The sequence below is a fragment of the Tachysurus fulvidraco genome, chromosome 8, assembly GCF_022655615.1.
Source record: "Tachysurus fulvidraco isolate hzauxx_2018 chromosome 8, HZAU_PFXX_2.0, whole genome shotgun sequence".
In the NCBI taxonomy this organism is placed as follows: domain Eukaryota; kingdom Metazoa; phylum Chordata; class Actinopteri; order Siluriformes; family Bagridae; genus Tachysurus; species Tachysurus fulvidraco.
The window spans coordinates 23,869,092-23,892,840 of record NC_062525.1 but is presented as its reverse complement, the minus strand read 5'-3'; the positions used below and the strand labels follow the sequence as shown (position 1 = coordinate 23,892,840).

Genomic DNA, 23,749 nt, shown 5'->3' with positions numbered 1-23,749 from the left:
GACACTAAAGTCGTTTAAGACTAACTAGATCTAGCAAGAAAATTTCTAAGAAGCATAAAGACAGGCTTTGTAAACGTCACAAACATGAACCATCAGCTACTGTAGCTAGCCACTGTTCAGCCCTGATATCCTCTGCATGTTTTTTGTCAGGTGGGGACGTGGATTTGGTCTCGTTCAGCTGTTTGCTGAAAAGGACAGCATTCTGAACCAAGCAAACAGTTTACTGGGCATCATCTTTTACACTCTGCAGCTAGGATTATGTGAGTCTATAGAGACAAGCTTTCGATAAGACCATCCGTGCAGCTTTAAGTTTACTGAAGCAATTACAAAGGATCCAAAACTATCATTAGCTTTTAGCATTCATTAAACCTTATACAACTTATCACTGAATGCTCTAACAAACAATGGGACATGGTCAGTAAATTGAACATTTCTTTTCACAGTTGCAGGCCAAATGGTGCCAAATACAGCAGCACATTTCTTGGTCATGGCATCCTGGGTGTCAGAAGCTGGTTCGTTCTATCTAGCTTCTATTTTAGTATTTGTTCTGGAAGATTTCTGCCTGGTGTGTGTGTGTGTGTGTCGACATACATCATAAACTTTTCTCTCCTCTACACCAACCAATAGAGAAGGACATGCCTTAGAGGAAAGCAGAAAAAAGACAAGACAAAATGAGACCTTGTGTGTGTATGTTTGTGTGTGTTTCTGTCTGTCTGTCTGTCTGCTAAAACAATTCCACGAACACATATTCTTGTATGGTGGAATTGTTTCAGCAGACAGACAGACAATTAAATTAATTCAAAATTATCTCATTTTTTAAAATAACATAAATTTACATAAAAATTTTGGATTTTTTTTTAATAAATATGATAATAAATAATAAATATAATAATTATATTATTTATTATGCATTTGAATTATACTTATTATTTTAAAAAATCCAGATTTATAAAATAGTATGTTTGAATGAACGTTTATTAATTCTGATTCTTCTGATCATAAGAAGATCATTCAGTATTATAGCCAAGACATCAAAACATGCACAAATAGGTTTTACTCTTTGAGCAAATAAGAGTTTCAGTTATTAAAATGTGATCTCGAAGCAACAGTTCAAGTCTGAACACATGGTGAATATAGCATGCCAACCATAATACTGTACATAATACATAATGTGTATTGTAAGCTTTCCTAAAATCACTACAAGCTGCAACAGCGATAAAAGAAACTTTAAGCAGGTTTACTTATGAATTGGATTGTAAATTGTTAGATTCTTTTAGCATATGAGGTCATTCTGGATAGCATTGTGAGCTCTCCAGAAAGATTTCAGGAGATTTACGGTTAGAAACACCAGACTGACACCTTATACGTGTAATAATATTAAACACAATTTGAAGCAGAGTGATCTCTCCACGAGGGCGTCTCCTGTTCCTTCCTCTCCGGCTGCTGCTCCTGCTTCCTCCAACATCGTCTTATAGTTGCTTTTGAAGAACCCAGTCTAGGAGTGATAGGAAAGTTCACACAACATATAACAGAGTTCAGAAGGTTGTTGTGTTCAAATATAAAAATGAGAGAAAACTAAAGACTAATGATCATCTCTGCACTGACCTTACAGAGAACAGCAGTGATAGCCAAAAGCACAATTCCTCCTACACCACCACCAATGACCTCCTTAAGTGGGAATTTATCTTCATACAGCTCCACCTGGGTATTAACCTGGACACAGTTGCAATAACAAGTCAATCTGGTAAGTAAATTCAGAATCTATCTATAATAGGATCTAGTACTGTGTTGGATAATAATATTCTAAGAAACATGTCATTTTAAGCAGCCACTAGAAGCTGAGGTTGTCATGGTGGTGCTGTGGATAGTCTAAGAACTGATTAATCAGGAATAACTTCCATAGAGTATAGAAATCTGTACAATTAACCTGCAGTCTTTAATGGTTACAACCATGCCTGATAATCCCGCTCCTACTCGCCAGATGGAGCCTTCGCCTAACTATTGACATCACATCCTATAGCTGCACTGCATCCTGTTACTTTGAGTCCAATAACCACCACACCAGACGTCCGTGAAAGTCATGTGAATTTATAGTTATTTATTTCAATGCGAGCTGATAAACAAAAATCAGCTCATGATCAGTCTGATTTTATTAAAGTCTCAGCCCACTGACATACCTTGCCAATAGGTGCAGTGTTTATAGAACCAGAGGGGGAGTAGATATATGTTGTTTCATTGTAGTCCAGGGTTGCTGTACTGACCAGCTCAAAAATGGCTGATTTCAGTCCAATCTAAAAGGTAGTGTATATGAATGATTAATGCAGAGATCTAGGACTTTTGGTGGAAATTGGTGAAAATACCAGTAATGTGTTAGCGCATCATTGATATACCTGTTCAGGCCATCCAGAGCTGACATTACCAGAGATGCTGTAGTATATAGCTTGATTTTTAATGAGACTTGCAGCACATTTAAACACACTGCACACAGCTACAGAGCAATTCTAAAACCCAGAGAGTTTCCACACACCACAAATAAATTAACTTCATTAATAAATTAATTATGTATTTATTTCTATGAAGAGTCTGGAGAACACAAAGATTTGCTGCTAGATGTTTAAAATGGTAGGTGATTATAGAAAGACATAACAGTTACTCACCACCTCTGGCTGATTTTTCAGTGCTTCTACAAAATCTTGGATTGTGGGTTGCTCATCTTTGTCTGCACTGCAGCCTTGAATCTAAGAAACACAACTGTTTGCTTAACTCCAACATTTTTAGCCTAACATGGAGAAAAGTGTGATTGGTGGTGTCAAAAGCTCCAGAAAGTTCAAGCATCACCAAGGAGGTCTGACCCCGATCAAAGCCAAGTGATCTTGAGTGATATTCCACGAATGTTAATCCATTGTAGATCAGAAAAACGTCTTTGCTACAAAACTTTCTAGGATCAGTTTCATTTTGGCTTATACTGTAGTTGGACAGCTGACAGGAGTCAAAATGCAATCCCCCACCTCAACTAACAGGTCAGGATGAATAATGTTTGACTTAGTTAACCACCATGAATAATTCACCACAAAACGACCCAAGGGTACCCTCCCATATAAGTTCTTATTTGCAGATCATTTCCATTGTTTGTGAACACTTATTCAGTTTCCCCCTTTCCCCAGTTACCCAACCTCACACCCAGCCCCCACTTTAGGTTTAGTGTCTGCAGTTTGTGATTGTTGTTATGAGTATCAGTTGTGAGTAGTCAGTTGTGAAGGTTGTCTGATTTATGCTTATTTCCATTTTTTGTTTTGCCAGCATTTGTTTCAATCTCCTATATTAGAAATGAAGAAGAAGTTCAAAAGACATGTATGTGGGAGGATGTCTTGTGGTGGCTCGGCAGTGAAGTCATCATGGTGGACATTTAAAACTAATAAATAGTCGGTCAAAGATATATATCTGCAGTAACGTTAATGTCAATTTACAGTACCTCCAAGTTGTTATTAGTCCAGATGTCCTTAACTCCTAATTTTATGGGTACTCTGAAAAAAATGTTGAAGCTCAAATCCCTGAGGAAATTTTCCACCTAAGAGAAAGTGAAGATTTTATAATAACCAAATAAAAATTGCACATCAAAGAGTTTATTCATTTATTTATTTATTTATTTTTATTTATACCTTGAATATTTGGTGGACTGGTTTCTCAAGGTTATTTTGTCCTGCAGTAAAGTTGATGTGAATAGTGGAATTTTCATGCCTTGACATAAAATCATATAAAGTGAGATATTGCTCACAGACAATTAAACAAACATAAGAAATTGCACAGATAAAGCCCATTAATATATGTACTTTACATATGTGTTTTCTACTGGCAGATTACATTATTTGACAATTTATTGATAGATGTAAACAAGAATATAGCAAATTTATATACATATGTATTTGCACTATAAGTCAGCAAAACAAATGGTCAACTAACCTGATCATCACAACGTAGATGGCATATTTAACATCAATGTTTTTTTCTCTGATGAGTTCATTGTTAGGTGAATGTTTGTCATTGTCACTGTAAATATCGGAATATTTTTCTTAGTTCAGTATAAAATTGTTCTGATACTTTCTCTATGGTTTAGCCCAGACTTAATTAATTTATATATGAATTCATATGTCAAAAAAGATAAAAAGCAATTGCAAGTAGTACATCAGTGATTTTCAAAACCGTGGACAAAAATACTCTCAAAAATAAACTTAAAAACAAACAATAAACAAAAACATGAAAAACATGAAAAAGTATAGATACTAGTACTCGCTCTATTAATTAAAATAATATAAGATCATACCTGGAAGCAGATGCAGTGAATTTCATCATCCTGTCAAAGTTACTTTCTCTGTTTATGCTATATGTAACATCAAAGGTAGCCTATAGGGGTAATACAGCAATTCAGATAATGTGTCATCATTTTTCTTATTTCGATTTAACTAGCCAATATTTAAAAATCTACACTACTTTCATCTTTGTCCTAGGCATAACTCGAAATATAATACCTAGTCATTCTTAATGCATTAAATATCTATAAGAGAAAAATAAAGTATAAACTCATTAGTGCTCACCAAACCATTAGTCTTGAAAATTGGTTTACTGATGAGACAAGTCGTCTCCCCCAGTGTAGCTTTTTCATCACTATCCACAGATTCACACTCCACTCTACCCTGCTCAGACAGTCATTTAGAATGAAAGTAAACAGCATTTCTAAGAAACAAATTCTTCGCCATTCTTTAAGTCATTGTATTGTAACAATTTCCATTGATAAAGATTACAAATAATTAGCACAGCTTTTGCAGAACATATACACTGAAATCGCTGAAAAACAAGCTCACCTTACTATCATCTGGTCAAGAATACATGCTATTTATGCCTAATACCAGAGTAAGTAAATCCCCAAAATTTTAACCAATTTTCATTAAAAAAACAAACAAACAAACAAACAAACAAAAAAGTTTTCCTTTTAGCATTCTGAATAGGCTCATAATGGGGGCCCTCAAGGGACTTCAGTAAAAGGGGATTATGGTGAATGAAGGCACCTCAACTTTCAAAAAGGTAATAAAAAAGTAATAAGCCTGTGAGTCTCTAGAAAAATACCATCCATTCTGCAGAGGTGGGATGTGTCGTGACATACACATTCAGTGTAGATAATAACTTGCTGCTCAATACCATGAGAAAAGGGTAGTAGATTGGGAATTGGACAATAAGCTCAGTTCAAAGAGCAGAGCACCATTAACAACCCACTTCTATCTAAAACCATCTTGCATTCAGGAGTGTTTAGTCTGATTCCTTATTTGACCGAAAGCAGGAATCTGAAATTGATAAAGAGGTTCACCTGTGGCTCATAAAACTTTTACCAGGTATGACTACTAGGTGCAGACCGATGGGAAGAGCTGCATAACCTTGTAATTACCTGACTGCTAATATAAGACTGACCTTTATTGTTTAGACGATGACCTACACTCCTCATACCCTTATCGCACCACACAGCTCCACAAAATGTATGGTAGATATCTCTGTTTGATGCACCAGTCCCAGTCAGAATCCTTTTATTAACAGTTTTCTATATCTCCAGCAAGCCAGTGCTTGAACACATTTCCACATGTGGAGTTTGTTATCAATGAGCATTGCACTGCAAAGTCTAGGGCCCAGTGGTGAAATTGCAGTTTGTATCCCTGAAACTATCATAAGGACCAACTGATCTGATGTAATCTCTCCGGCTGAGTCCGGGCTGAGTCCTGACACTCTTGTGGGAGTTGGAATATGGACCAAATGTCTTGAATTAAAGGGTTGTGATAAACAATCTACTAATCACACAGGATGGATTGTAATAACAACATAGAATATTTTGGCCTAGTTGTCACTGAGAGAAGGGAGGTGTCAATCAGTTCTCTTTCAGCGGATCCAATTCGGCAGATTGGAGGGATTGTCCCAATTCTCAGTTCACATGCATTTAGGAATTCTGCACATTTTGGACTATTGAAAGTTACATTCAATGACCAGACATGATACAAACATTTAGCCTTATCCAAAGCAGCTTACAATGAACTCATTTAGTCAAATAAGGGCTTTGGTCAAGGGCCCAGCAGAGGCAGCTTGTTGGTCCTAGGATTTAAACACATAACCTTTTAAGTTTATATGCTGCCATCTTGTGTTTACACAAAATACTAAATCAATTTCAGGAAATAATACAAACAGACAGTAACCTGAGGCAACACTATCGCTGTGCCACCATGCTGCCATAGATTTTAAGGGAAAGTGGTGTCTCACTGGTTAAGGCTATGGGGGCCACTAATTAGAAGGTTTTGAGTAAATCACAGCACTGCCACTATCCAGTCAATGGAACATGAAGAAAACCCATGTGTACACATGTAAACCTCCACACAGATGGTACCTCATTTCAGTGCCAAACAGTGGACCCAGGACCTGTGAAGTAGGAACGCTATCTGCTGCACCACTGTGTTTTAAATCTTAGTAATACCTCATTACTCAACTATGGTACAACTCAACACTTAATGTGGTCAAATTGATAAACTTGCCTCTTTAGTGCTGGATCTCCTGAAAGAGAGTCCAAAAGGGTACTTAAGAATTACTCGACTGTTGTAGGAATTTTCCCCTCTGTTCACTATGGAAACAGTTACATTCAGTTCTTGAATTGTTCCAATTTGTATGACTGAGTATCTGAAAATGGAAAGAAAAACAAACCAAAAGGTCAAATCCTTGTTCTTAGATCTCTGAGTGGACGCTGAGTGTTTTCTTTGAGTGTTACTGTTTCCACTTACCGAGAAAAATTAAAATCCACTTTGAGATTATCAATGCAGATGTTATCAGTTCCACAATTTATTTCAAAATCCAGCTGTAAAAAATGTTTACACAGTAAGGTGTCACATGCATGGTATAACATTTAAACATTTATGTGATTTATATAATAGGTTGAGAAAATTAGATAATAGAACTGATGTGTAAAATGCTGAAGACTCTCAGAACTTACGTTATAATCTGAGGTATTCTTTGTATTAGGTCGCAGTATCGGCCGCAAATTATCCTGTTGATTAATAGGAAGACCTTCGAATGTATACTTTAACTCATTAATTATTGGGTTTACTACATCATTAGGGCAGGTCTGTAAGGCAGGAGAAAATAATTAGTTACAGAAAAAGAAACTTTCAATACTCTTAGCTAATAAAATTTTTCACGGCCGAATTTAATCCACTACAAAACAGCATTAAATCGTTGTTTAATATTTCAAAAATGCCTATGAAGATACATCAAAATGAATGCATGTTAATTATTATTGTTTAATAGTAGTTAGTAGTGATATAGCTAAGATTGGAGAAACACCACAAATTAGGGGAAATGTCTATTAATAGTCCTTTATGACTGTTAGATGCAGGCCATTTTATATACCACGGGAATTTACTACTGTTTACCTTGTCTGAATTTACATTCCTCCTAGCACTACTGCTAGAGAGGCGCTAAGTGAGTTATACGGAACTATTAGCGACCTGCAGTTCACCCTGTTTATCATCGCTGAAGATTTCAACCATGCGAATCTCAAGTCAGTGCTCCCTAAATTCCATGAACATTTGGACTTTGCTACGAGAGGTGAAAACACGCTGGATTTGGTTTATATAAACATTCCCGGCGCGTATTGTGCAAAGCCCCACCCCCACCTCGGCTACTCAGACCACATCTCTGTTGTGCTAATTCCAGCGTACAGACCACTCGTCAGTTGCTCAAAACCGCTTCTGAAGCAGGTGAAATCCTGGCCAGCAGGAGCCACATCTGCTCTTCAGAACTGCTTTGAGTGCACTGATTGGAACATCTTCAGGGAGGCTGAAACCGACAGCGACTCTGTCAACTTGGAGGAGTACACGTCATCAGTGACCAGCTACATTGGCAAGTGCATTGATGACGTGACCATCTCCAAGACCATCACCTCATGCATCAACCAGAAGCTGTGAATGACTGCTAACATGCGTGCGCTGCTGAGGACTAGAGACCTAGCCTTCAAAACAGGGTACAGGGCCCTAAGAACCAGCATGGGCCAAATTGTCCCGAGCCATCAGAGAGGCAAAGCGTACACACTCCCAGACAATCCACAGCCAAATTACAAGACAACTTCACCTGCTTGTGATAGCGATGCCTTTCTCCCAGATGCGCTGAATGACTTCTACACTCGGTTTGACGTGAGGAACAACGTAATGGCAAGGAAAACCATCCCTCCCCCCGATGACCAGGTACTCTGTCTATCCACTGCCGACGTGAGGAGAACTCTATGCAGAGATAACCCACAGGAGGCTGGTGGACCAGACAACATTCTTGGCAGGGTGCTCAGAAAATGTGCAGAACAGCTACTGTAGCAGATGTCTTTACAGACATCTTCAACATTTCCCTGAGCAGCGCCATTGTTCCTACGTGCCTCAAGACTACCACCATTGTTCCCATCCCAAAGAAGTCTATAGTGTCCTGCCTAAATGAATACCGTCCCACCGCACTCACACCCATCGTAATGAAGTGCTTCGATAAGCTCTTCATGAGGCACATCAAGACCATGCTACCACCCTCATTGGACCTCTGAAGTTCACATGTCGTCCAAACCACTCCACAGATGATGCCATTGCCACAGACCTTCATTTAGTCCTCACCCACCTGGACAATAAAGACACTTATGTACTAATGCTGTTCATAGACTTTAATTCAGCATTCAATACAATCATCCCTCAGCACCTGATTGGGAAGCGGAGCCTGCTGGGACTAAACACCTCTGTTGTTATCCCTCTGCAACTGGATCCTGGACTTCCTGACTGGGAGACCTCAGTCAGTCAGGATCGGGAACAGCATCTCCAGCACCACCACATTGAACACTGGAGCCCCTCAGGGCTGCGTGCTCAGTCCACTGCTGTTCACCTTGCTGACTCAAACAATGCATAGATCAAACTATATTATCAAGTTCGCCGATGACACAACTGTGGTGGGTCTCATCAGCATGAATGACAAGTCAGCATACAGGGAGGAGGTGCAACATCTACAGTAACTACCTGGTGTAGAGCCAACAACCTGTCTCTGAATGTTTACAAAACTAAAGAAATGGTTGTTGACTCCAGAAGAGCACAGAGCGACCACTCTCTGCTGAACATCGACGGATCATCGGTAGAGATCGTCAAGAGCAACAAATTTCTTGGTGTTCATCTAGCAGAGAACCTCACCTGGATACTCAACACCAGCTCCATCACCAAGAAAGCCCAGCAGTGACTCTACTTCCAACGAAGGCTGAGAAAGGCACACCTCCCTCGCCCCATCCAGACCATGTTCTACAGAGGGATCATTGAGAGCATCCTGAGCAGCTGCATCACTGTCTGGTTTGGGAACTGTACAATCTCGGATCTCAATAGCCTACAGCAAATAGTGAGGACAGCTAAGAAAATTATTGGAGTCTTTCTTCCCTATATCATGGACACGTACACCACATGCTGCATCCCAAAAGCCAACAGCATTGTGGATGACCCCACACACACTCTTCACCCTCTTGCCTTCTGGAAAAAGGTACCAAAGCATTTAGGCCCTCACAAACAGACTTGTAACAATTTTTCCCACAAGCCATCAGACTTCTCAATAACTGAACTGAGCTGTACTGAGCACAACATACAGTGCACATGCACATCATCTGTATGGACTGCACAGACTTACACCAAATACACACACACTTCCAATATACATCCATCAAACTGTTTACATGCTGTTAAAAGTCACATTACACTAGAGCAGTGTTCCAAGGAATGATAAGGATTAATTGATAAAATGAATGAATGAATGAATGAATAAATGAATAAATAAATAAATAAATAAATAAATAAATAAATAAATAAATTTAAACAAAGACATTTCTTAGCCTGAAATAATGCTGACTGAAAATGTGAGATTTTATTAAGATTGTCTGTTTAAATAAAAATATTATAGATATTTATTTTATATTTATTCAGTGGCTTGAGCAATTAGTAATGATGTGATTTACTGCCTTGCTGGATCCTTTTTGTTTAGACAAATCTAAACAAACACAATAAAAGAAAAAGAAATAACCACAACAATAAGCTTCCTGAAGTCAAACATTTCCCTTGTAATTTTATGAGAAAGCAAAAGTTATGTGTTTTTAAAAAATGTAGAAAAATATTGGTACCTTGTTTGGCATTATTCAGCCTCGTCATTTTGAAACACAATTTTACTGTTTGTTAAAGGTTTGTTGCAGTCAACATCTTTGGTGAGTATTTTGGACGGGATGAAAGTTACTGTGTTCTGCAAATCCACAATGGGTCTGGATCTGAACATTTACACAAAACACTTCATACAATGTAAATATGCATATGGAACATCAAACTACGTATAAGCATTTCCACATTAATTTGGATTTGAGCAGATAAAAAAAAAGCTTAAAGCTTTAATTAGTTCTGGTGCTGCCATTTGCTATCAGAAGCAACATTATTAACTGATCTGTCTTCAATTATCCTCAGTGAGTTCCACATTATCTCATTATAAATACACGTGTTCCTGGAAAGCCACAGGAGAGCCCAAAGAAGGACATTCACCAATAGTCAATGACTGAGTAAGGAAGGTATTCGTAGTCAGTGAAGTAAGCAAGAGACCACAATTAAGACCACAATGTAGTTGCTGGTTAGATCCAAAGTTCACATGGAAGATGCTGGTTGCCTAAACATTCCATAAAGCTGGGTTTATTGAAGAGTGATTCTACATTCAGGTTTTTAAACAATCATGCTGGTGATTCAAATGTGAATAGATATATGTGTGCTATGTGTGCTTTATGTGTGCTTTAACTCTCTACATTTGATTATATTGTCTTCTGGTAAAGTAGGTTCCTGTCTTTTGTATACTATCTGCTTAACTCACTTTGTTCTAGAGTAGTGTGATTTGAATCGTGTTATATTCTATAGCATTGTTGATTTTTATAGTGTTGGTTTTTGTTGTTCTCTCAGCTGATTAATCAGGAGTAGTTTCAGTCTCCCTTAAGGTGTGAATTGGGGGCAGGGCTTACCTATTTAAATTGAAGGTTCTCTCTCTCACATTAGTGTCTAGTACTAGACTACAAATATGTGCCTTAAACCCATCTCTGTACTCAAGGCCTACTCTCGCAGACGCTCTCATCCACAAAGCAGAGGTCACAATCCCAATAACCTCATCTACCCTCCTCTGTTGTGTAAGTCTCAAACAGTAGTGGTAGGTGGGCTCTGGAATTGTCAGTCTGCGGTAAAGAAAGCTGATTTTATCTCTGCTTTAACTTCCCATTACTCCTTTGATTTTCTTGCTCTAACAGAAACCTGGATATCCCCACAGAACACGGCTACACCAGCTGCTTTATCCTCTGCCTATGCTTTCTCTCACTCACCACGAGAAACAGGCAGGGGTGGTGGTACAGGTTTATTGTTGTCAAAGAAATGGTGCTTTAAACCTCTACTCTTCTCTAATTTAACCATCTCTTCTTTTGAATTTCATGCCATTTCAGTTACCTCTCCTATCAGCCTTGTTATCATTGTTGTCTACCGCCCTCCTGGTCCCCTAGGAAACTTCCTGGAAGAAATGGACTCACTGCTTAGTGCTTTCCCTTCCGATAGCTCCCCCCTGACAGTGCTTGGTGACTTCAACCTCCCCTCTGACAAGCTACATTCTTCTTCCCTCCTGTCTCTTCTCGACTCTTTCTCCCTCACACTCAACAGCTACATCCCCACACACAAAGGAGGCAATGTCCTGGACCTGGTTTTCACCCGTCCTTCTCCAGCTACAGATATGACTGCTACCCCACTCCACGTCTCTGATCATCACCTGGTATCCTTCACCATCACTCTACCTATCTTACCTAAAACTACCTCTCAGCCCCTTGCTCTTACTCGCCGCAACCTTCACTCTGTCTCACCTTCATCTGTAGCTTCCTGCACTCTTTCTTCCCTTCCTGATGCTAAGTCTTTTTCCTCACTACCCTTAGACTCAGCCACAGATACTTTCCTCTCATCTCTTTCCTCAACTATGGACTCCCTCTGCCCTATGTTCACTAAACCCAAGAAAACTTCTTCTTCTGCTCCTTGGCTTTCAGATGTGCTGCGCAACAATCGAAGAGAGCTAAGATCATCAGAGAGAAAGTGGAAGAAATCACAACTTGATGCAGATCTTGATTTTTACAGAACACTTCTTGTCAAGTTCTCCTCAGATGTGACTTCTGCCAAGACTTCCTTCTACAAGGAAAAGCTTGAAGCTTCCTCACATGACCCTCGGAAATTCCACAACATCATCTCTTCTCTGCTCAACCCCCCGGCTCCACCTTCCTCATCCTCCCTGACTGCAGAAGACTTTGCTTCTTTCTACCAGGAGAAGATTGAGGAAATCTGCCGGACCTTCACTTCAGCCCCGACTGCACTTACATCTCAGAGTATGGATTCCCCTACACCTTCGTTGTCACATTTTTCAACTGTGGCAGCAGAAGAGATTTTACAACTCATCCAGTCCTGCAATCCTACCACCTGCCCATTGGATCCACTCCCTACCACTATGCTCCAGACCATCTCACAAGACCTCTTGCCCTTCATTTCCACTATCGTCAATAGATCCATAGCATCTGGTCAGGTGCCAACTACTTTCAAGAGAGCAAGGGTTATTCCCATCCTAAAGAAACCTGCTCTGGATCCATCAGACATCAGTAACTACAGACCGGTATCACTTCTCTCATTTCTTTCAAAAATTCTTGAACGCATTGTCTATAATCAACTGTCTGTCTATCTCTCACAGAACAACCTCCAAGATCCCAAACAGTCTGGCTTTAAAGCAGCTCACTCTACAGAGACAGCCCTTTTGGATGTCTCTGAGAAGCTACATACTGCTAGATCAGCCAAACTATCATCAGTCCTTATCCTCCTTGACCTTTCAGCAGCGTTTGATACGGTCAACCACAAGACTCTCTTATCCTCCCTCAAGAGTCTTGGGATTTGCGGATCAGCTTGGGAATGGTTTGCCTCCTACCTGGAAGGACGCTCATATCAAGTAACATGGAGGGGAGTGACTTCTGCTCCACGCAGACTCTCCACTGGCGTCCCACAGGGCTCAGTACTTGGTCCTCTTCTTTTCTCCTTGTATACTCACTCTCTTGGTGAAGTTATTTCATCACATGGGTTCTCTTACCACTGCTATGCTGATGATACACAACTTATCTTCTCTTTCCCACCCTCAGATGCCACAGCTTCTGACCGGATCTCAGCATGTCTGGCAGAAATTTCATCATGGATGACTGCTCATCAGTTAAAGCTCAATCCTAGCAAAACTGAACTGCTGTTCATCCCAGGTGATTCATCCCCAGGTCACGATCTTGCTATATCCTTGCACAACGATCTGATCTCCCCTTCAGCCACAGCTCGCAACCTTGGGGTAAGCATGGACAATCAACTGTCCTTTTCCTCTCATGTTGCAAATGTGACTCGCTCATGTCGGTTTCTTCTCTACAACATTAGAAGGATTCGGCCATTTTTGTCCACACAGACTGCCCAGGTACTTGTTCAGTCTCTTGTCATTTCTAGACTGGATTACTGCAATGCACTGCTGGCAGGTCTACCTATGAACGCAATCCGTCCTCTGCAAATGATCCAAAATGCAGCTGCCCGGCTTGTTTTCAACCTGCCAAAGTTCTCGCATACCACCCCGCTACTGCGATCCCTCCACTGGCTTCCGGTAGCTGCACGCATCCGGTTCAAAACACTGATGCTGGTCTACAAAGCCAAAAATGGACCAGCCCCCTCTTACCTCAAAGCCCTCATCATTCCTCGCACTGCACCCCGTAACCTCCGATCTACCAGCACTGCTCGACTGGTTCCACCATCTCTTAGGGTAAGAGGCAAGTATACTACAAGACTCTTCTCTGTACTGGCACCAAGGTGGTGGAATGAACTTCCCATAGAGGTCCGGACAGCCGAGTCACTGGCTATTTTCAAGCGGCGGTTGAAGACCTACTTATTCAGGAAGCACTTCAACTAGCACTTCTTTCCTTATCTTTTGCATTTTAAAAAAAAAAAAAAAAAAAAAAACCTTTGACACTTTTTCATTCTAACTTTGAACAAATGTTTTAAACTCTTGGTATCTTAAGTATGTAACCTAGTGAACCAGCATTAATGTATTCAGTGTTAGAGATTTAAGCACTTATGTACGTCGCTCTGGATAAGGGCGTCTGCCAAATGCTGTAAATGTAAATGTAAATGTAAATATGTGGTCTGGTGGGAAAGATATCTTGCAGAGAAAATTGTTCTATAAAGAATTAACACGGAAAGGTGAATACTATGATAGTATGACTTAAAAATCTCACAGTGTGAAAGGTTACCCAAATATTGTGTATACCAAATTTAAAAAATCCCAATCCATATAATTTTCCAGGTGTAGCAGGACAAAATGTGGAAAGCCTCAATTGGGTGAAATTTCTGTATATTTTATTCATTGATACCACATCTAGATTTGGAGCAGATTGCCCCAAACCCAGGAGATTAACATATCAGGTTAACACATCAGAACTGAAATGCCAGACCTTAAAAGCAAGACAGCTCCTTTGGAACCGACAGCAAGATCTGGCAGTTGGTCTTTACTAAGGTCCAGAGCAGATGGACTCAGAGAAATAGCAAAAAAATTGCAGTCCATTGCGCACAGACGAGCCTGTGATTCTCTGTAAAAAAAAAAAAAAAAAAAAAAAAAAAACAGAAAAAGAAAATTATTTACAGGACTATTATTTACAAAATTACAAATCATGATACTTCTAATATAACATGCTTCTAAGTATTTGATCTTAAATCTTTATTTTGTGTCTGTGTGGGTGAGTTGTTGTGTTTGACTAGGGTCTATTTTGACACTGATTTAGAATATGTTAAAAAATACCCTGCACATGGATTCTAGTGAGAATATGTCAAGACGCGTCGTTGAGTGTTTATGCTCTTCTTCTTAAGTGCCTCCACCTCAAATAAGATCATATGTCTGTAGCGGATAGATGCTAGTGTTAGCTGAACTTCCAGCCAAAATACACACAGTGAAGTAGACAGGGGGTTGTGGTAGGAATGGGGTTCTGCTCCTCATGCCTAATTTATTGGTCCAGAAAGGACAGTCATTTCCTGGACCAGACAAAATACCCCCATTTTTTCTTTGATGTAGTGAAGATAGCTCTTATAACTGAAGTATTGTTTGTAAAGCCCACTGTTGCAGAATTACAACATAATTTTTAACAATTTTTTTAAAAGGGCTGCGAATGTTTTTTTTTCTCAAGACCACATTTACATAGTTAATGGGTTCTATTGTTTGTCCTCATAATACTATTTGATAGAAGAAGTGTTTATAGATCCAGTCATCTGACTATGAACTCACTCTACCTGCAAACTTCGCGTTGAGCTCATCTCTATTTTTTTGCATCACTGGATTTGTCAAGATTCAATTAAGTAAAATTCCTCACATATTTTTTCTGTGTTTATTACAATGTATAGAACATAAATATTTAGGTATTTTTGAAAACATTAATAAAATTTGATTTAGAGCTTATTAAGTCCATGTTGTAATTGTACACCGTTGGGCCAGAGTGGTAGTCAAAAGAGCCTGTGCACCTTACACATTACATTAGGACTTCACTTCTGCACTACTGACATCATCACAAATTGAAATTTAAACTGTTAGATGATTCATTAACTCATTTCTAAATGTGCAAATGTGCTTTTCTGTTAAATTTGTACTTAGTTTAGATTAGACCGTAATTAAACACAAGAATAAATTTTATGTCGTATTTAAAACTCCATCATATAGAGCAGTATCTGAAACTCCCTGTATCTTTGTAGTTTTTTTGTTTGTTATTTAACGTCTAAACGATCCTGAGATTTTTTATGAGTATTGCCCAAGTAGCAGTTTATAGCATTAGGAGACAGAAAAGCAGGCTCTAAATGTTCTGGATTTTTTTTGGGGTGATGTCTGTTGCATTGTTCAAGGACAGATGTAAATGGTCTTGAATATGAACCTGTGATATGGAGAGATGCATGTGTTCCCTTTAGTATGATAAATAGATAGCATAATACGCCATCCAGAGAGTATTGTTTGAATGTAGTAGTGGAATTTTGATTAGCATTTGCATTGAACTGATAATACTTTGATGGATAATACTATTCTTTCAGTGTATCTACTACAATATAAGACCCATATGTATTAATCACTAAATTATTTATTTATTTTTACTTTTTCCATTTCAGAATGCCACCAGTGCAGAAAGGTCAGCTAGTCACTGTGTAGGATGTGATTGCTGCAGTCCAAAATGGAGAGAGTGATTTTGAAATGGACTCAGATGACACTGATGCAAGTGATTCAGAGAATGAAGATGCAGGTGCAATGGACAAAGAAAACCACCACCTCATTGACTGCCCAGCCAATGAGTTGGTGTGGACATCAAGCCCCAACCAAAGAAGCACACCTTGCCCCGTGACAGACATCGCTGGCTGAAAAAGGAGTGTATCAGTCCCAATACTGGATTTTCTGGTTTGTAATCTATATTAATAAATGCTTATTCATAAAAAATATGCAAATGAATGCTTAAATGCTCTGTATATCTGTTCAGAGAAAGTGAGTACAAATGCAGAAATTCTGCTCCTTGCAGAGCCCAACGTTGCAATATTACAATTCCGTAAAAACTTACTAAAATGTAAAAAATTAAAAAAAAACCTTTAATTTCTACATCAGAGGCCTCCTAAAACAATATATGAGAGGTAAAAAAAATTACTATTTTTTCAATATTTGGGTTTTACTTAAGTATGTATATTGTATTTGTTTTGTTGGACATAAGTAAAATTACAGTATTGAAAATTTAAGTAATTAAGAACATCCTGCTTAATGTAATGGCAAATAAATTGTGAGGTTTAATAATTCAAACGTAATTCCCGTGAATAAGATCTATGGCTGCTTTATAATGATGTTTTGGGTCAAATTCTAGTGTTATGTTGTATGTTGGAGCCAAAAATGACTCACATTAGGTTATATTTAACCTAACACTGTTTATATATATATATATATATATATATATATATATATATATATATATATATATATATATATATATATATATATATATATATATATATCAAAATGTCATCTGATCATAATCTCATCAATGATTTACAAAGAAGCCAATGCAAAATTAAACATTATGTGAATCAGCAGGTCTTTCACAACCCTATATATTATAATACATTTTAAATAAACCTTAATCATAATAATATGCTGTACACTTATTTCTGTCTGACCTGGGAGAAGGTTGGGGCAATGTCTCCATTTCTCCCATTAAAGATGTAGATGCTGCCCTGGTTATTCTCTTCTAGAGGTGCTCCTACCACTACATCCACCAGGCTGTCTTCATTTAGATCTGCAGGGCTCGCCAGCGTCAGGCCAAACCTCCCCCTTTGTCCTGAGATTTCCTTTCACTGCCCCTATGTATTGTAGCTGTAAAATGTTTACAGAAAATGTCTGCAGTTTGCTAAAGAATTCTTCATGTTAAGTAACAAGCCACTTTTTGGATAAAATCACAGGAAGATGTCTGGTATACAGTAATATTATATTATAATATTAAAATATGATATTATGTTCTTATAAAACAAAATGTATTTTTTTAAACAATATATTTTAGGAAGTCCCTTTTTTTACATAAGCATTTTAATAAGATTTTGGTGGCTCAAGATCACATAACATTGAAACAGTTGAATATTGACCCATATATAGCAATATAGCCATTTTACATAATTTATGTGAGATGTGTTTCTAGACTAAAGAAGCCACTTGGCCAAGGGTATACTATTTAATATTACTGGCCAAGCTGGGGACAAATATTATAGGAAAATTAAGCAATTAATGCTCAACGATGTGATGGTTTAAGGGTGAAGTTAATTTTTGCCCAGTATGGGATGAATATGGAGTTTTTAGTACCCAAGATAATTGTTTTAAAATTAATTGTGAAAAGCTTCTATACAGATTACAATAGAAACAGGAAGCAACTTTAATTTATTGATCAAAATTAAGTTTTCTTTTACAAAGCAATAAAATTGGAGACTTCTGAGACTGTAATTTTACTAACTGCAATTTCCTTTAATGTAGAACGGGATTGTTGAAGATGTTGAGAATAAGACAACACTTCAGCTTTGGTACTTTAGCACTGTCATGTTTACTCTTTACCTGGGACCCATAAGATCCTTGAAAGGTGTAAATGAAGACTTTTCCTTCCTGATCCTCCTCATTATACATCGGAGCAGAAACAAGTAGGAGGTCTGTGATGTTGTCCCGATTCAAGTCCACAACACATAACTCAGCACCATAATAGGCACCAATTTGAGGCTGAAAAATTGGTGACAGGGTCTAAATTTCATCTGAGACTGGGAAATACACAGTTCATATTGCTAGGCCTAGGACTGATCAGTGTGTGCTGGAGCTGTGAGATGCACCTCAATGCAGCATTTTTTACTGCTATTACTAGATGAATAAAATTACCTCGGGAGGATCCAGTGCCTGAAAGACATTGTCTCCATTGTATATGATCACTGCCCCCATGTGCTTATCTCTTGGAGCTCCCTGAATGATGTAGAATTGCCTAACGGATGTTTGTGCTACTGCCATGGAATAACCTGTGAACACAGAACAGGAGTTTTGCTTGGTCATGTTACATGTTTGCTCACAGTCTGATTCCTAACTTATATCCTAGCATTATGCAGTATTCAGAGGTTCAATACAAACAAAACTCCTGTGATTTCTTTCTTTTTATTTTAAAAAGAAAAAAGGTAGCAAGTAATTCACCAGGTAGTGCTACAAGTTATAAACAAATCCGGTTATTGACTCCTGGTTAACATCTCATCTGGGTTTCATTTAAACATTCTGACTTATTTTCTCATTCGTTAAAACATTCTCTGATTAACTAATAAGTGTTTCCAGAAGCCCTTTGTACTGAATTGATTGATTGACCTTCAACTTAGCAGATTTGACAATGAACTACCTTCAACTCGTTTGTTAAATCTCTTATATTGAGGACTTTAAAATCTTTGATCCTTGATGTTTAAAGCACATATTATGTATATTGACAGTATATAAACATCACAATGCAAACCCACACTATATGGATAAAGGTACATACACACCTAAGCAGAGCTGATCGGCCCTATACGCTCACTAAGCAAGTTGCGTAGGGCCCCGCAAATTACGCAAGACCCCACCTCCCCCTGCGTCATTTAACAGCGCGTGTTAATGTTTACTGTGTAGATGACGATATGAAGTGGAGCTATCCATAGGCCATGAAAAGAGTAAAAAGAAACAAAATGAGAGTGAAATGCGAGAACAGCAACCAGGTAAACTTGTGCTCTCTTCAAGTTTGATGTCAGCAAGAGCAAATAACAGTAAAGTTATCTGATTAGCTAAATTAGCCGTGCAGTGCTGCCAGTGCATCCTTGGCCTTTCTGTCACACAACAATTTATTGCGTGAACATTTGCCTGAATAAATGCCCAAGGGCAACGGTGTTTATAAACGGCAGCTCGAAATGCGCGTGCAAACGTGCACGAAATGACACGCACGCTTTCCAGCAGCAACATCTGTGTGGGGACCAGTACAAAAAGTAGCATGATAGCACTCCTAAATGACAATGTTTATAGTCTCTGAATCAGGATTACAACAACGTTAATGCAATTTGGAAACCAATGGATTTACATTGGAATGGGAACCAAAGGTAATCCCAAAATCCAAAGCTGTGTTCTATTTCTTACGGCTCACGGGTCAGGTAGGAGGGCCCCTTAGCAGAATTTTGCCTAGGGCCCCAGGGAGGTCAGGATCGACTCTGCACCTAATGTAAGTGTTGAATATCCAATACACATTGGAATTGCCATTAGTTCCCATGAAGAAATCTTAATGTTACAGCCTACAAAGACATTCTAACGTTAGTGTGACTCTAACTTTACAACAACAGTTTTGGAGAAGACCCACATGAGGGTCAGGTGTCTGCAAACTTTTGTGCATGTAGTGTTTTAAGTGTTTATGGATACCTGAACAAAACATTTTTCATGTAATATCCCAATTTAAATTTACATTACTTAGATTAGTTTAGAAGGGCATCTCACCTAGATAACTTTCATTACCGTTGCCCTTCTGAAAGGAGTTTAGTGGTGTTCCTCTTGTACTGCTGTACTTCTGATAGCCACCTTTCCACTGAAATGCTCCAACTGCACTCATTATCATGTCACTCTAAAGACACATAAAGAATATCAACTTACACCAAGGACTCAATATTGATGTGATACTAGACTAGATAATATTGGTAATATTTAATTAAAAGTTGATTTAAAAAAATAGAGAGAAAATGAAATTAATGTCAATCAATACTAGTTAAAAAAATGAAAGGCTTTACCTACATTTTCATCAAAGTCTGCAGTGAAGCCATCCTGTGCAAATTCCATCCTGGTGGAATCTCCTGAAGCCTGGGTTCCTAATAAAGTAATAATACCACGAATGACACTTATTGTAAACACCATCAGAAAATCAAATCTTTCTTCAGTAGCTACAATAGATTCTGAAGATTACTTGCATACCCTCAATTGCAATGATATTCGCTTCCAGTGTTTTTTGAATTTCCTTCAATACAGAAAAGTCATCCACTTTAAATACATGTTTATTGTCTGGATCCGACGCAATAGTATTCAACTCTTGTTCTGCTGCATTAGTTTTAAAGGCATCGCCGACCTAGTGAAGAAAAAATAACAGCATAAATATTAAGAAAAGCACTACTTCCAAAAAAATATTGAATCAGATGGAATTTTTTAGCTTTGTTTGACTGACAAAAACACACACACAAATTTAATAAAAGATTAATATATGAGGCAAAATAATGACTATTAAGGACCAGGCAGTCTAACATTTTGCTCTATTTAGATAATTACTATGTAATAGTTCTTCTGGTCAGACATGTATTAATTAGAGGCAATAAATAAATTAATAAAACATTCATAATATTACTATGAATGGGAAATGTAGGGGAATCTCTTACCCCTACAGCATAGTGAATAATGTTCTTCCTCTCTGCATTCCGAACAGCATCTGACAGTGGAATTCTATCATTTGACTGGCCATCAGTGATGACCACCAACACTTTGTTAGCATTTTCTCTGGCCCCTGCCCTAGTGGTAAATACTTCATCCCTGCACAAAATACATTAACTGATTGTAAACATTGCATCCACTTATCTATTTCTATTGCATTTTCTTTTTACAGCAAGTTTCTAACAATGTAATTTGCAAAACCAGAATGAAAGTCTTTAATCAAATGGCTGTCTGTTATAAATTAAAATTTAATAATGAGCCCCATGCGTCCAGAAGGACATTTTGCTCAGTAAGCTATTATTTATTTATTTATTTGTTTGTTTGTTTATTTATTTATTTATTTATTTATTTATTTATTTTATTTTATTTTATTTTATTTTTACAAAAAATAAATAAATAAAATAATAATGATTTAAGGCCAGTGGGTTAACCAGATATCTCTAAGAATTGGTTCCTATAGTTTTGATAACCTAAAAATATTTGGTCCACTAAAAACGTTTTAGTGGTTTATGTTGTTTAACACTTCTAGATATAAATAGCAGAAATCCCAAACTCTCATCTCATATCCATCTTTTGATCTCAAACCCAATGTCTTTGGTCTCAAGCACAAACAAATTAATTAGCCTTACTATTCAAATCATTTCATGAACGACTGTCAAATGAATTTCAGAAACTTGGTTCTTTGTTCTGCTCTCTGTTCTTTTCATATAACACTAATGATGGTCAGTAGCTCTGCCACCTTAATTAGGACCCATATTGTTTTTAACTATTTCTTCTTAACAATTTTATCTTGGTACTTCAAGTTGTGTTTGGAATGTATTTAAAAATGCATAAACATGTAGCTGTAGTTTCTGGCAACAGGGTATTCAGTCCCATAACTATAAAAACATTCAAATATATTGGATAGACAAAGAGGTTTTTGCACTTGCCAGAAAATCTCTGTCTTTGAACTCGTTAATCATGTTTATAACAAATTTCCAAATAAAATCACTCCGCATTACACTTCCTCCAGAGCCATCCAGCAAGAAAGCAATGTCTGTTCCCGATGAACAATCTAAAGAAAGCATGAAAACAAAATTATAAGAATAGAGAACAAAAATTTTGGATTTTTATTGCTGCTAGCTGTTCATATGAAATACCTCTCAAAGTTTGTGGTATAGGACTATTGGAACCCAGTTTAAAACACATGCCTTACAGTCCTTGGGAATGGTTGGGCCACAGACCTGAAAAATAATGTTTTTCCTTTTACTTAATTGGAAATGGTTAAACTCTAAAATGCACATTTCACAGTACTACAAAAACACATTTGACATGTATTACCATGGTATTACTCATTGAGTTCATTTACTGGTAAAAAATATCCCCTCGGCCAGCTGCCCCAGCAGGTTCCGCCATAATAGTTGCCTGGGTTACATATATATGTGTGGGACGGAGCTATCAAGCATTTGGGTTAGGGGCGTGTTTGTTTTCAGTGATTTCAAATGTCAACATTGGCTTTCAAACATCGTACACCCCACCTTTAAAATCAATCTTTACCTGAATTGAAATACAGAGTTTTTCCCTACCTGAGTTGAAATACCAATGTACTGTGGCTTACCACTACGTTTGAAGACTTGTGATCTTTAGTCATTGACAGCCCAAGTGACATGTTGACAGCCTCAGAGGGAACTGTGGCAAGATTTAACATGTAGTTAAATGTGGGTCAATGGAGTAGCATTTCTGGGATATTATTTTGATTAAAAAATCGCATGAGCTTATGATTAATAAAAATTGTCTGCGTTAGTACCATTAATTTGCATTGGTGAACATTTTCCGTTACTAACAGCACACGTGTAGACTTTCCCTCTTTGATTCTGGCTTTGGAGTAATGGATCACTCACAATCACACCGAGAAGAAAAGGAAAATGTTAGCGATATGAACCTGAACCTTACCAGACTCTCATAATCTGCTGTTTTCACATTGAGTTTCACTAACTAACTTTATTTACTGCACCAACAAACCACATATTGAATATGTCACAGCGAAAAGGATGGGTTTCCTTTTCAGTCTGGTTCCTCTTAGTTTCTTCCTCATATCATCTCAGGGAGTCTCTTCTTTACACCATTGCCTCTGGCTTGCTCATTAAATAAATTGTAAATCATAAATTGTATTTAATTGAATTAAATATTTGCATTATATACAGTACTGTACAATTTGCAATTGTTTTTACATATTCTTGTGATACCTTTCCTCCTAATGAGGAACAGGGCTTCTGAGGTCTTACTGGGGTTGCTTGGATTAAGGTATTAAGGGCAAACCTTATACACCGCACTTTACATACAGCCTCCCACACATTCCTGAATCATTTCTAATTATAATACTTGGCCTATCAGAAGATTTTAAAAGTCATTACATCAGTGTTTAGAAAGAGTCAACTTATTGTATGTATACATTTGACTGATATTTGGATTGAAATAATGCTGAAACCAAGTGTTTAAAAATAAAGTAATTGGCTTGTCACAAGAAATGTACAGCATGTAAATGTATGGACCACAAATTACAGTAGAACGCACATGTCATTGGAGTATGATGTTTCTCACCTGTCACGATCTCTCTGTATCACTT

The 23,749-nt window shown here is 37.8% G+C and overlaps 1 long non-coding RNA gene and 1 pseudogene across 1 annotated transcript; both read right to left on the bottom strand.

The window, feature by feature from the left end:
* Nucleotides 1–1,360: 1,360 nt before the first annotated feature.
* On the bottom strand, nucleotides 1,361–20,505 carry LOC113653563 (annotated as a pseudogene).
* A 1,829-nt stretch (nucleotides 20,506–22,334) lies between these two features.
* On the bottom strand, nucleotides 22,335–23,130 carry LOC113636624. Its single transcript, XR_007143661.1, has 3 exons — nucleotides 22,931–23,130; nucleotides 22,742–22,812; nucleotides 22,335–22,367 (listed from the first exon to the last, which is right to left on the bottom strand). It is a non-coding gene; the product is annotated as an uncharacterized LOC113636624 (long non-coding RNA).
* Nucleotides 23,131–23,749: the final 619 nt, after the last annotated feature.